This window comes from Lutra lutra, chromosome 5, assembly GCF_902655055.1.
Source record: "Lutra lutra chromosome 5, mLutLut1.2, whole genome shotgun sequence".
Taxonomy (NCBI): Eukaryota; Metazoa; Chordata; class Mammalia; order Carnivora; family Mustelidae; genus Lutra; species Lutra lutra.
The window spans coordinates 147,593,514-147,609,512 of NC_062282.1; the positions used below are offsets into that span (position 1 = coordinate 147,593,514).

General features: G+C 36.0%; 1 protein-coding gene across 2 annotated transcripts in view; it reads right to left on the reverse strand.

Moving 5' to 3' along the window:
- The window catches only part of AP3S1 (adaptor related protein complex 3 subunit sigma 1), a 74,109-nt gene that overhangs the window by 49,777 nt on the left and 8,333 nt on the right, over positions 1-15,999 (reverse strand). The gene's annotated exons all lie outside the window — the stretch shown is intronic.

Sequence of the window (15,999 nt, forward strand, 5' to 3'; positions counted from 1 at the left end):
ATAATCCATGTAGCTAATCTATATTTTATTAGAAGGAAAATATAGAAGTTTAGAGCTTCCAATTAAGTTTAAATGCAAACTGAGATAAGTCCATCCATATTAGTCATATAAGCATAGCGTAAAACCAAAAGTTTGCTCAGTAAGTATTAAATTCCCCAAGCAATTCACATGCTAGTAAAAAAGAGCTTCTCAAACACCTCAATAGAAAACTGGGCAAAATCACAAATAGGAATTTCACAGGAAAGGAAATATGATGGTCCATAAACAAATGAAAAGACATGGAAGGCCTGGGGTGGCTCAGTTAGTTAAGCCTCTGACTTGGTTTTGGCTCAGGTTTGATCTCAGGGTCATGAGATGGAGCCCCACTTCAGAGTCCATGCGGAGCCTGGAGCCAGCTTAAGATTCTCTTACTTCTCCTGCTGTCCCTCCCCAACTTAAAAAAAAAAAAAAATGTTATCCCTCACTGGCAATGTAGTGAAATACAAATTAAAGTCACAATGAAATAACTCCACATGCATCACATTAGCAAAGTGTAAAAGTCTTACAATACCACATGTAGACAAAGATGTGGAGCCAAACTCATCCCACCAAGTAGGAGTGCAAATGGTATCAACACTTGAGAAAACACCTAAATATCTTCCAAAGTCCCAATACCAAATACCATCAAACTGGGGATTAGGGTTTCAACATATGAATTGGGGGGAATAGGAAGACACCTCAGTCTATAGCAGGGGGAAAAAAGCAAGTCAACAAAATGACATGTAATCATTCAACAATATAAATTTCAAAAATATGTAAAAGTAATAAAATCTTTTAAAAAATATGTAAAAGTAAGTAGTATTTGATACACACATATATGTAAAGAAAATAAAACTGTGAAGAATATCAAGGGAATGATTAGCAAATTTCAAAGTACTGATTTCATAGACTATATTCTCTAAGCACATTGCAATTAGGTAAAAGAATAAATAATTAAAAGGACAGGTTTTTTAAAAATTTCAAACAGGCATTCAAATTGTTAAGAAGTAAAACTATCTGGGGACACCTGAGTGGCTCAGTGGGTTAAAGCCTCTGTCTTCGGCTCAGGTCATGGTCCCAGGGTACTGGGATCGAGCCCCGCATCGGACTCTCTGCTCAGCAGGGAGCCTGCTTCCCTTCCTTTCTCTCTGCCTGCCTCTGCCTGCTTGTGATCTCTGTCTGTCAAATAAATAAAATCTTTAAAAAACAAAAATAAAAACAAAAACAAAAACAAAAAAAACTTTAAAAAAAAGAAGTAAAACTATCTGTATTCACAGATGGCATCTATGACAGATTGATCATATACCCAAAAAAGTCTAAAGAATCCAGAAAAAAACTGTTAAAGCTAATAAACAAATCTACCAAAGTTCAAGATACAAAATCAACACTCAAAAATCTGCTGTATTTCTATACACTACCAATGAACAATCCAAAGGGAGATCTAGTCACAGATGTTGCAGAGATTTAATAGATAATAAGTTAATATGATGAACATAATGAGCATAATAAGTAATAAGTAAGTTTAAAAACCCAAGATGAAGTGGGGTGCCTGGGTGGCTCAGAGGGTTAAAGCTTCTGCCTTCAGCTCAGGTCATGATCCCAGGGTCCCGGGATCAAGCCCCACATCGAGCTCTCTGTTTAGCAGGGAGCCAGCTTCCTCCTCTCTCTCTCTCTTTGCCTGCCTCTCTGCCTACTTGTGATCTCTGTCTGTCAAATAAATAAATAAAGTCTTTAAAAAAAAAAATCCAAGACGAAGTGGCAAATTCCTTAAAAAAATTAATAAAATGGTCCCAAGGAGAAAAAGAAAAACTTTAATAATCCTATTATCATAAAGAGGATAAACAATAATTTTAAATCTCTCTACCAAAAATAAATCAAGCCCTGATGGCTTTAACACCAAGCATGACCAATGATTCAAGAAACATGTTGGGACGCCTGGGTGGCTCAGTTGGTTGGGCAGCTGCCTTCGGCTCAGGTCGTGATCCCAGCGTCCTGGGATCGAGACCCGCGTCGGGCTCCTTGCTCATCGGGGAGCCTGCTTCTCCCTCTGCCTGCCATTCTGTCTGCCTGTGCTTGCTCTCTCTCCCTCTCTCTCTCTGACAAATAAATAAATAAAATCTTTAAAAAAAAAAAAAGAAACATGTCATTCTAATCTTACACAACTCTTCCAAAGCACAGATAAAGAATTAACATCCTCAATTCATTTTATGAAGCTAACATTGACACAAAATCAAACAAGGAATGTATGAGAAATGAACACTGCAGACCAATCTCACCAAAAAGCATACATACAAAAATTAATATTTAAAAAAATTAATACATCATGACCCAAATGGGTTTATTCTAGTAATGTCTGGTTGATTTATTATTAGTAAACAGATTGATGTAATTTTCTACATTAACAGATTGAGGGAGAAAACATAGGTCACTTCAACAGATACGGAAAAGGCATCTGATAAAATTGAACATCAATTCTTGAATTTAAAAAAAAGCTCTTGGCAAATTTAAAAAGAGAACTTCCTCTAATTAAGACTATCCAAAAAATACCTTTTGCAAACATATGCACAAACAAAATGTTTAAGCACTCTCTTCCTTTAAGATCAGAAACAAGACAGGCTAACTGATAATGGTTTTCCTATTCAGTGCCATATCAGCCGTCATCAGTATAAGAAAAACAAGAAAAAGAAATAAAAGATAAAAGAATTTGAAAGAAATAAAACTGTCATTCACAGACCACAAGATTTTTCACATAGAAAATCTAATATAATTTACACAAAAGTGTTAAAATTAAAAGCTATAACAAGACAGAGCCAGCACACAAAACTGTTGCAATTCCAAACTTCTCCAACTGTCAGATGGAAGATATAATTTTAAAAAGATACCGCATACAATACCATCAAAAAACATGCAGTGCCTAGGAATAAGTCAAACAAAAACATACAAGACTTCTGTGGAGAAAATATAAAATTCTACTGAAAAAAATTATAGAAGAGCTCAGTAAATGGAAAAATGTAGTGATTATAGCCTGAATGACTCAACAGTATGAAGATTCTCAATCTTCCCAAAATGCTCCAAAGGATCAAGGTAATTCTAACCAAAATCCCAACAGAGAGAGAAAAACTTAATAACCTAAATCTGATTCCAAAACATATCTATTACATCAGAAGAAAAGAATGACAAGACACTCTCGGGTAGACTGTAAGCCTTTTTGAGCAAGTAAGAAATATGATAAAGCCACAGTAATTAAGATAACATGATACTGATGCAGAAATAGGGAAACTGACTAATGGAACTGAACCATAAACACACCCACACAAATATAAGTTAATTAAATTTAAAACACTGAATAGGCATTATAGAACAGTAGAGAAAGAAAGGACATTTCCATGAATGGTGCCGGAATAAAAATTGTTGTTTTCATTTTACTACAATGAACTTAGACCTCTGATATTATACTAAAAAATCACTCCCAGGTTAGTTAAAAATGAATGTCAATGCTCAAATTATAAAGCTTTAAAAGTATAATAAGAAAAATCTTTATGACCTTGTAATAGTGCTAGACTCTTAAATAAGACACAAAATAAAGCTAACCATAAAGAAAATGACAAATTTGATCATATCAAAAGCACGCATTCCTAATGCTCAAAAGACTCCAGAAAAAGAAAGGGGAGCCACAATCACAAAGAATATAGTTGCAGTACATAAAAACTGGCAGAGGAATAATACCCAGCATATATAAAAAACACTCAGAAGACATCAGTAAGAAAAAGGTAAAATCTCAAAATAAAAATGACTTGGCAAAAGAGACCTTAAGAAATCATCAAGAAAAGGAAATTGTAATGGTAAATAAACTATTAAAGACTTCAACTTCATACAGGAGAAAAAGAAAAATCAAAAAAGGAAAAAACCCTACTAGTTAACAACTATAATAACAACATTAAGTACCCATACTATCAATGAAGATATAGAAATATGTCTAATAATATCAAGTATTGGCAAGAATACAGAGCAACAAAGCACCCATACTATAAGAACTGAAATTGGTACAACCACTTCTGGAAACAGACCAGCATCACCTAGTAACATGAATATACCAAAGGACAAAGGCATTCATTCAACTCCTAGTTACACACTAAAGAAATTCAAAAAGATGTTTACAAGAATGCTTATAGCAGCACTAAAATTCGTAATTAAAAAAAAATTACAATGTAAAATGTCCATCAGTGCAAAATGTATAAATAAACTGTGTTATATTCTTGCATGGAATATCACACAGCAATGAAAATGAATGACTATAACTATATAAAACACCAGTAACAATCTAAGAAATGTTGAATTTTTCTTAAATCAAGTCACAGAAGAATATAAATACTATGACTTTACTTTTTAAAAGTTCAAAAATAAGTTTCTTACCCAGAATTCTTACCCAGAATACTGTAAAATTAAACAGTGAACTGCTTGAAGACAAAAACGTAGTAAAACAAAAATGAAAATGGTTTTTAAAAATTCAACGTGGTGGTTATCTCTTAAATACACAGAGGAAAGGATACAAGATGAGAGGTGCAGAAAGACTTCAAGGGTACTGTTAATTTTTGTTTGAAAGGGCATAGTGAACATGCAGCAATTAAAGTATTAGTTCCTATATCTTGCAGATATTCAATATATACATTTATTTTTCATCTATTCAATATTTCATAAAAATATGCAAAAGAGTGAGGGAGGAAGAAAGAAAAAGCACTGTATAAGAAGGCTGCCCTCTTCCTTTCTCAGGTTTGCTTGATCATCTATCTCAGCCACCTCCTTCCAGTCTTCATTTAGAAATAAACAATATCCCTTGGATGACCTTACTTCCTCTTGCGGTTTCCACCATGCTATCTCCCTCATCTTTCATTCTCCTATATCCCTAGTGCTTAACAGAAGTCTATCTTCTTTTCTGAACTGGTGACAGATATTTTCAGCTTACAGACATCTCCAGTTATAATCCATAAAGTCATATAAAAACTTACATGTGAAAGACTAAAAACATCACATTTCTTCTAAAACCTGTTTTTCTAAAAAAAAAAAATAAATAAAAAAATTTAAAAAGTAAAACCTGTTTTTCTTTCTTTTTTAAATTCAAGTACAATTGACATACAATGTTATATTAGTTTCAGGTGTACAAAAAGTGATGTGACAATTCTATACGTTGCTCAACACTCAACACAGTAATTATAGTCACCATCTGTCACCATTCAACATCATTACAATGTCACTGACCACATTTTGTAGACTGTACTTTCATCTCCGTGACATATTCACTCTAACTAGAAGTTTGTACCTCTTAACAAAACCCATTTTATTACTGTATTTCTAATCTCATTTAACAGCATTACCATTCACCCTATCTCTTAAGCCAAAAATCTTGATGATTTCTTTCCTTTCACTTTCCATGTCTATTGGGTCACCAAGTCCTGTTAATTCAACTGCAGAAACAACAGTAAACCTAGATTCAGATACTGTCTCAACTCAGATTCTTATTCTTACCCAGAATACTGTAAGAACCACCTAAACATTAACTATGCCACCTGTCTCTCCACTCCAAACCATCTCACCCATGGGACCAGAATTCCTTCCTAAGTAACAGTACTTCCTTTCTTAGTTCCCTGGATTCCATCTGACCTAACATCCAAACTCCCTCCAGGCCATAAACAAAACCTTCCAAAGCCGATTCCTGACCTACCTATGAGTTTTCATCATCTATCTCTTCTCTCCTACATAATCTACTTCAACTGCACTGAACTTCTCACCATGCGCTTCCTTCCTATTTTCCTACTCCCTCACCCCATTCTCTAGCAACAGCCTTTTATGCCTCAGATCAAACATGATGGTTTGTCAACTGTTTTTGTACTTTCCCAGGAAAAAATTATTTCCTTCTTCCTCAGTGCTTCCGTGATACTGTTTTTATTCCTAACATATACTTTTAACAGTGTGCTCAAATTTCCTTTGTAAATATCTGAATTCTATCAGACTCCAACCCCCTCCAAATCTTTAAATGTGAAAGCTGAACACGGTGGCTGGCATAGAGTCACCAATATAAGTACACTGAATAAATGAACATCAAATGTAGAAGAAGGGATCCACATTCATTCATATTTTCAAACATCAGGATTACATGACACACTCCAAAAAAGGGAGGCAGTAAAGTAAAGGCAGTATTGTGTAGTAGTTAAAGGTATGAGCTCTGTTCTAATTAAGACAGTAGGTTAAATGTACAAAAACATCTATTTTTGTGGCCTTCTCAAACCCAGCTAAAACAGTATCAAAACCCACCCCCCCTTTTTTAAGGGCATAAACCATGAGGATGAGGAAAATGAGAAAGAAGACAGGGTAACAAAATTTAGTAAGTGGCTTGAATGAGTGGTCAAGTATTAAGTAAATCTCAGAAAACCTAATCCCAAATCGGCAATAGGGAAACCCAAGAACTAACCCAATCTGTATCACAAAATGGCCAAAGGCTCAAGAATTGGTACTTGTAGGTACTTCTGGAAAAGAGGAATGTAAAATAAGGAGGACTGTTTCTGAGGTAGAAGGACCACTAAATTCCCTCTGCCATCCCCAAGAAAAGTCTGTAAACTTATTTCAAGGAGAAGATAAAATTTTGGGTCTTTGGAGGGCAAGGGGTACTACGGTAAGTAGAATAATGACTCACCAAAAATGACATCCTAATCCCTGAAACCTATGAATATATCCCCTTACACGACAAAGAGGACTTTACAGGGGTGATTAAAGTAATGACCTCGAGTTCAAAAGATTATCCCAGATTATCTCATAGGACCTAACTAATCATGTGGCTCCTTAAAATCAGGCAGTCTTTCCTGGGCTGTGGTCAGAGGAAGATGTGACCAGAGAATAATCAAAAGAGATGCCATGCAGTTGGTTAGATGATGGAGGAAGAGGGCCAAGAGCCAAAGAATGCAGGCAGCCTCTGGGAGCTGGAAAAGGCACGGAAATGGATTCTCTCCTAGAGCCTTCAGAAAGGGATGCAGCTTTAATGATATGTATATTTGAGCCCAGTAAATCCCATATCAGACTTGTAACTCACAGAGCTGTATGATAACAAGTTTGTACTGTTTTAAGCCACTGCATTTTTGGTCATTTGTCAGAGCAGCAATAAAAAGCAAATACAGTGTACTAAAAACAGAAAATTTAGGAAAATGTACCCATACCCGTTGCTAGTCCTTTTTTCAATCAGTTCCCAGAATGCCTAAACCAGGTTTTCTTCACCCTCTAGGCAGGAACCTGGCACAAACTTCTCCAGGAACTCTACTTAGATCTAAATATAATGACGTTGGGAGTTCCCACAATGGAGAATCTGTTATCTGTTCACCAGAATGCAGTTCCTTTACTTCCCAGACACACAATTCAACAATATTTTTCATTTTTTCCTTGAATTAATGTAGACCAACACAAACAGGCTCTGGCCAATGGAATGTGGTTGGTAGTTGCAACAGAATGCTTCAGCTGGCACAACTGGAAAACAATTGTGCTTACCTCTTCCCAATTCTGCATTCTGTGACATCATGTTGAGAGCGTGACAACTGGCCATCATGGGAGTACTGACACCACGTAGCAAAGGCTACAAATTATAGCTTTTTCCTCCTAGATGAGCTGGTTGTTAAAAATATAAAAATGCTGCCTGATCTCTCATGTTAACTAGATGCAGAAGTGCCTTTGACCCCTCCTCCCTCAAGAAAAAACAAATGCCCACAAAGAAGTTTCTAGCTCATCAGGATCACCAATATTGGACTTCATGTGAAAAATAAACTTTTATTGTGTCAAGCCACTAAGATTTGGTGAATTGTTAACAGCAATTGCCATTTTCACAACAGCTAAACTACCTAGTCTGATAATCTCAAGTACAGCTCACATAGGCAATCACCGATCATGGATTCAGAGCTTCTAATTAGCTTTAAGAATCCTAACCAGGGAGGAAAAAAAAAAAAAAAAAGAATCCTAACCAGGAGCAGTCAATCAAAGATTACTGGACATCTGAAGACAGCTCTCACATAAAGACAAAATATGGAGTGAAAATAACTTAGAGAAAACAAACCAAGTATGGCAGAGAAAATTTTTTTAATATTTATCATTAGTATCAGAGAAGTAATAAAGAAATTGCAACTATAAAATAAGAATAGCATACTATAAGATAACAATATCCAGATATTTTAAAGGGAGCTCATGGAAATTAAAAATTTAAACAGAAATTTTTTTAACTCGGGGAAACACTGGAAAATAAAGTTGAGAAGTCAACCACAAAATAGAGTCAAAGGGCAAAATGACAGAAAACAGAAGAGGAGGAATAAGAAAAATAGAACAGTCAAGAGGAATGCTGAATAAAAAGAGATTCAAAAGGAGAACAGAGGAAATGGAGGAATTTTTCAAGCAGAGAGAAAAAGAATGTCGAGAAAAAAAAGAGCTTTCTTAAGACGTTACTGGAGAAGTGTTCTCCACGGTAAGGTAACAAACCACGCTATCAAGCAATAGGAGGTCCAACATAAAAACAGGCTAGAGATAACAAAGATAACAGAGATATTTGCCATCCAACAGGTCTAGACTGGGCCTAGTCAAAAGATTCCAGAAGAGATTTCTTCAGGAACATGACACTGAGGAAGAAGCATATGATTGTGATGAATGACAAAGATGTCAGTTAGTGGTTAAGTAAATAAAAAAATAGATCAAAGAAAAAGGCGATTGTTTATTTCTAAGGAAAATGAACTGTCAGGAGAGAAAAAAAACTAAGCACAATTTACAACACAGTTCAGGTGAGAAAAGCATTTACATAGGAAATTAATGAAAACACCAGATACTGCTCTAACCAGTATTATGAAATAACAGTGAGAAGACTGGGAAGGATGCAGACGTTGGGTGGGACAGAGTGGAGAGCTAAAGAAGCATTGTCAATAGCAGAAGTAAACAGATCATGCCTGCAACTGAAAAAATACGGCAGCAAAACAAACACATTTAGAAACATGTAAATACTGAATAATCAGCTAAAAGTATCTACCTGTGGGAAGGGAGAAATGAAAGAATGTTATTTTTCATAATAAGCCTTACAGAAGAACTATTAGATCCTTTAACCTATGTGTCTGTATAACTTTGTTAAACAAAGTAAAAATAAAGAAGGAAGGGAGGAGAGTATAAAACCTGCAACCAGACTATATGGGTCTATTCCTGGACATGCTCTTTATTAACTGTGTGACTTTGAACAAGTTACTTAACCTCTCTGTGACTGAATATCATAACATTTATAGCATGAATAATATAACAATATCTACCTCGCACAGTTGTTGCAAGGATTAAGTTAAAATACATAAATCTCTGGGGCGCATGGGTGGCGCAGTGGGTTAAGCCTCTGCCTTCAGCTCAGGTCATGATCCCAGGGTCCTGGGATAGAACACAACGGGCTCTCTGCTCAGTGGGGAGGGAGCCTGCTTCCTTCTCTCTCTCTGCCTGCCTCTCTGCCTACTTGTGATATCTCTCTAGGTCAAATAAATAAATAAAATCTAAAAAGAAAAAATACATAAAGCTCTTAAAAACAATACCTGGCACATAATAAGCATGGATTAACAATGACTTACTTAAAACATCTGTCTCTGGGATTGTCTATAAAAGAAGCTCTAGAATTCTAATGACAGGTGTAAAATCTTGTAAGGAGTTTTCTGTTAAGAAAAGTTATCCTTTTTGCACTGTTATTGTTTATAAACAAATTACAGATTATATAAGCTAAACTATAACTATGTTTTATTATTTTATCAGTGAAAATAATTTCTCATATAAACTTCTAAGACTGCCTCTCATGAGCACCTTTCTTAAAATGTCAGCAATACTCATCTAAGAAAATCAGTATAGAAAGAATGCCTTAAGATTTTAATCAAACACCCAAAGTTTAAGATTAAACAAATCAGGGGCGCCTGGGTGGCTCAGTGGGTTAAAGCCTCTGCCTTCGGCTCAGGTCATGATCCCAGGGTCCTGGGATCGAGCCCCGCATCGGGCTCTCTGCTCACCAGGGAGCCTGCTTCCCTTCCTCTCTCTCTGCCTGCCTCTCTGCCTATTTGTGATCTCTGTCTGTCAAATAAATAAATAAAATCTCAAAAAAAAAAAATTAAAAAAAAAGATTAAACAAATCAAGTCTCTGCTGACATAAGACAATTTCCCTTTCTTTATTAATCAATTTAATTTAATAGCTTTCATAAAGAAGCCTAGAGCTTGCTTCAGGCAGATCAGAGTTCCTAATACTATAGCTTCATCACAGAAGTCAACAGATATATTTCAGCTGGTCACAACTCCTAGATAACATCAGTCTAAAGACAACTAGAATTATATAAAGGCAACAACATTTGTTGTTTTAGTTACTTCTCTTAAAAAGAAATAAACACTTCTTTTAATGCATTAGTGAAAATTCATTTTAAAGACTCAGTAACCCACTAACAAAACTTTTCTCTCTTCCTATGCTCATTTCCTATTCTTATATGTATGTCATAAAGGCAACTTTAAAACCAAAACATCCCTCTAGTCAAACAGTAAATATGTCATAATCCTCATCCCTCTCTCCCATACACACTCAGAGAATTTTTTTCTTAAAATGCATTCAGACTCTGCTAGCTGCTAGAATATCAAGGATTACCAAGATGAAAGTGAAAGAGATCTTTTTCTCTGAGAGTTTAAAACAAAAAATAAAATGAATATAACCATTTCAAACTTTTATTCGGTGTTCTGTGTCTTGCCTTTTTTAATATTCCCAAAGAGAAATAGATGTCGTTGTAATAAAAGTTAGAAAGCAATTCCTGATTTAAGCATATACAAATAGCATACTACAAGAGGTAAAGAGGAACAATGATTTTCAGCAGCAAGATCATCATCTTCGAAGAAGAGACAGATGTCTAGAAAGAGACTTATAGAATAAGTAGAATTTAGAAATTCAATGAATAGAGAATATGAAATTGCATGGCATTCAAAGCTGAAAAACGAAACAAAACAGGCAAAACCATGGGATCAGAAGAGCAAGGTGTATATATGAGAAACAAAGTTCACTTTTCATTAAAAGCAAGAGAGGTATGAAGGTTAAGCCTCAGAACAACCTAACATTTCGAAATAATGAATAAGGAAAGAAAATTCAGTGAGTGTGGGTTTTTTGCCAGAAGTAAGTCTAGTCTGCACAGAGCCTCGGTGCTATGTAAGCAGGCCTCACTTAAGCCCGAGTGCATAATGGACAAACAATGAGAATGGGGCTACCTTAAATCCCAAACATGGAGGGAAGAGTATTAATACTTGCCCAGATCCTTCATTAAATTTCTTTAGAGAAAAACCCTCTGGTATCTTCCCTTATAATGTATAAAAATGTATTAAAGCTGCTTAGCACAATAAAGAAAGTGCTCAATAAATGATAGCTATTATTAACACTCTACAACTACCATTCACTATACTATCTCCCAGTTTCAGTAGCAAAGACCCTTTTTTTTTTTTTGAACACATAGCTGAGGTGACAGACTGAGTTTGAAATATTTAAAGAGAGAATTTAACCACAGCGGCAGCTGAAAGGTTTGAGAATTCAAGAACAAGGTAAAATTGGAAGGGCGGGGTGGGAGGGTAGTTAGAGGAAGAGACCAAGACAATTTAATAAATAAAGAACAGCCGTCTTTTGAGGAACCTGGGTGGCTCAGTGGTTTAGATGTCTGCCTTTGGCTCAGGTCATCATGTCCCACATTGGGCTTCCTGCTCAGCAGGGAGTCAGCTTGTCCCTCTCCCTTCCCCTTACTCATGTTCTCTCTCTCTCTCTCTCTCTCTCTCTCTCTAAGAAATAGGTAAAATCTTTAAGACAAAACAAAACAAACAAACAAAAACAGTTGTCTTTTCCACAAATGGTGCTGGGAAAACTAGAGAGCTACATGCAAAAGGACAAAGTTAGATCCCTACCTCAGGTCATATATAAAACGAACTCAAAGTGGATCATAGACCTGAATGTAAGAACTAAAATTACAAAACTCCTGGAAGGAAACACAGGTTTCCTTAATCTTCATGACCTTGGATTAGACAAACCCTTCTTAGATATAAGAACAAAAGCACAAACAAGAAAAATAGATAAAGTGGACACCAAAATTAAAAATCTTTTTAATTATAATAAGATTAATAAGTTAATAAGTGCTACAAATGATATCAGCAGGAAAATGGCAACAACCAACAACCAGAATAGAAAGAAATATAAGCAAATCATACACCTGATAAGGCACTTGCATCCAGAATGCATAAAGGACTCTTACAACTTAGTAATAAAAATACAACCCAACTTATAAATGGGGAAAGGATTTGAAAAGACTTTTTTTCAAGGAAGATATGCAAATAGTCAATAATAACATGAAAAGATGCTCAACATCATTTGTCATTAGGAAAATACAAGTCAAAAAATCATAACAGATAGATGCCACTTGACATCCACCAGGATGGTCAGAATCAAAAAAGAACAATAACAAGAGTAAGAGTTAGTTAATGAGGATATAAGGAAACTGGGACTGTCCTATGCTTCTGATGAGAATGTGAAATGGTACAATTTGAAAAAACACTCCAGCAGTTCTTCAAACAACTAAAGATAGAGTTATCGTAACAATTCCACACCTAGATATATGCCCAAGAGAAATGAAAACAAACGTCCACACAAATATTTGTATATGAATGTAATGTTCACAGCATTATCCATAGTAGTCAAAGATGGAAACAACTCAAACATCCATCACATAACAAAGAAATAAAAGGTGGTTCTCTTCGATATCAGCCACAGCAACTTCTTTCAAGATGTGTCTCCAAAGGCAAAGGAAACAAAAGTGAAAATGAACTTTTGGGACTTCATCAAGATCAAAAGCTTCTGCACAGCAAAGGAAACAGTCAACAAAACAAAGAGGCAACCCATGGAATGGGAGAAGATATTTGCAAATGACAGTGCAGACAAAAGGTTGATATCCAGGATCTATAAAGAACTTCTCAAACTCAACAAACACAAAACAGATAATCATGTCAAAAAATGGGCAGAAGACATGAACAGACAAGTGTCTCCAATGAAGACATACAAATGGCTATCAGACACATGGAAAAATGTTCATCATCACTAGCCATCAGGGAGATTCAAATTAAAACCACATTGAGATACCACCTTACACCAGTTAGAATGGCCAAAATTAGCAAGACAGGAAACAACATGTGTTGGAGAGGATGTGGAGAAAGGGGAACCCTCTTACACTGTTGGTGGGAATGCAAGTTGGTGCAGCTGCTTTGGAGAACAGTGTGGAGATTCCTCAAGAAATTAAAAATAGAGCTTCCCTATGACCCTGCAATTGCACTACTGGGTATTTACCCCAAAGATACAGATGTAGTGAAAAGAAGGGCCATCTGTACCTCAATGTTTATAGCAGCAATGGCCACGGTCGCCAAACTGTGGAAAGAACCAAGATGCCCTTCAAGAGACGCATGGATAAGGAAGATGTGGTCCATATACACTATGGAGTATTATGCCTCCATCAGAAAGGATGAATACACAACTTTTGTAGCAACATGGACGGGACTGGAAGAGATTATGCTGCGTGAAATAAGTCAAGCAGAGAGAGTCAATTATCATATGGTTTCACTTATTTGTGGAGCATAACAAATAACATGGAGGACATAGGGAGATGGAGAAGAGAAGGGAGTTGAGGGAAATTGGAAGGGGAGGTGAACCATGAGAGACTATGGACTCTGAAAAACAATCTGAGGGTTTTGAAGGGGTGGGGGGTGGGAGGTTGGGGGAGCCAGGTGGTGAGTATTAAGGGGGGCACATATTGCATGGAGCACTGGGTGTGGTGCAAAAACAATGAATTCTGTTACGCTGAAAAGAAAAAAAAAAGTGGTCTATCTATACAAAGGGATATTATTTGGCCATTAAAAGGAATGCTGTACCAATACATAACACATATATACCGATATATAACACAGTGAATCTTAAAAGCACCACTGTAAGTGAAAAAAGCAAGTCACAAAAGACTACATATTTTATGATTTATATGCCTCACTTATATGAGGCATCTAGAATAGAAAAACCTCTGGACACAGAAAATGGATTAGTGGTTGCCAAGGAAAAGGGGCAGTGGGATCTGGGGAGTGACTGTTAATAGGTACTAGGTTTCAACTGTTTTGATGAAAAGGTTTTAAATTTAGATTATGGTGATGGTCATATGCACAACTGTGAATATAATTAACTGTACTAAACTGTATATACTTTCAATGGGTGAATTTTATAACATATTAATTGTAACTTTTAAAGACTAGGTCATTCTTTAAAAAAAAAAAAAAAAGCCAGGGCAAGTTTTATAACTTTCTCCTAAAAAGTCTCCTTATGAAACTGCTCCTCTGGAAGAATTTTGGAAGACTTAGTATTCTGTATTAAGAAAGAAGTTCATTCCTTGGGGCACCTGGGTGGCTCAGTGGGTTAAAGCCTCTGCCTTCGGCTCAGGTCATGATCTCGGGGTCCTGGGATCGAGCCCCGTGTCGGGCTCTCTGCTTGGCAGGGAATCTGCTTCCCTTCCTCTCTCTCTGCCTGCCTCTCTGCCTACTTGTGATCTCTCTCTGTCGAATAAATAAATAAAAATCTTTAAAAAAAAAAAAAAAAAAAGAAAGTTCATTCCAAAACAAAGCCTACAAAGAGATAATTTATACCGCAGAAATGCAAAAAATATCTGAGAACTATCTCTGGAATATTCTACAGTTCCTTAGCTACATAATATTCCAACCAACAGTAGGAAGTAGCAAGTAGTGGTAATAATAAAGGTAATTGTTATTATTAATTTTGTTATTAGTCTGTATAATCTGTAAGTATTTTCTTATTTAGCCTTCATAAAAAAAAAAAACCCTTATTCAAAATAAAACTCCACAGTGGTAGGCTAGCTAGATAAATTATGATACTATTATGCAATCACTATAAATTATTTTCCAGATATGACACCAAAAGCACAGGAGACCAAAAAAAAGATAAACTGGGCCTTACCAAAATTAAAAGCTTTTATGCATCAAAGGACATTATCTTTTGAAAAAAGATGCCATTGCTTAGGCAGCCCATGGATTGGGAGAAAATATTTGCAGATCATGTATCTGATAAGGGAATGATATCTAGACTTCATTGAGAACTTCCACAACTCAACAACAACAATAAAACAACCAGGTTAAAAAATGAACAAAGGGGGGCGCCTGGGTGGCTCAGTGGGTTAAGCCTCTGCCTTTGGCTCAGGTCATGATCTCAGGGTCTTGGGATCGAGCCCCGCATCGGGCTCTCTGCTCAGTGGTGAGCCTGCTTCTTCCTCTCTCTGCCTGCCTCTCTGCCTACTTGTGATCTCTCTCTCTCTGTCAAATAAATAAATAAAATCTAAAAAAAAAAAAAAAATGAACAAAGGACTTAATATATACTTCCTCAAAGATATATAATCAGTAAGCACATGAAAAGATGCTAACACAAGATGTCATTACACAAATGTAAAACAAAATCACAATGAGCTACTACTTCATAGCCGTTTTGATAGCAATAATGAAAAAAACTGAAAATAACAAGTATCAGCAAGGATGTAGGAAAATAGAACCCTGGTGCATTGCTGGTGGGAATGGAAAATGGCACAGCTACCATGGAAAATGGTACGGCAAATTCTCAAAAAAATTAAACATAGAATTACCACATGATCCAGCAATTCCACTTCTGGGTAGAAAAAGAAGTTAAAGTAGGGACTCAAACAGGTATTTGTACACACATGTTCCCATGTATACCTGATGACCCAAGTTCATAGCAGGATTATTCACAACAGCCAAAAAGTTGAAGCAATCCAAGTAAACCATGTAGCATACGCGTAACATATAATGGATCATCCAGTCTCAAAAAGGAAATTTTGATACATGCTACATCATCAGTGAATCTTGAAGATATTCTACTAAGTGAAA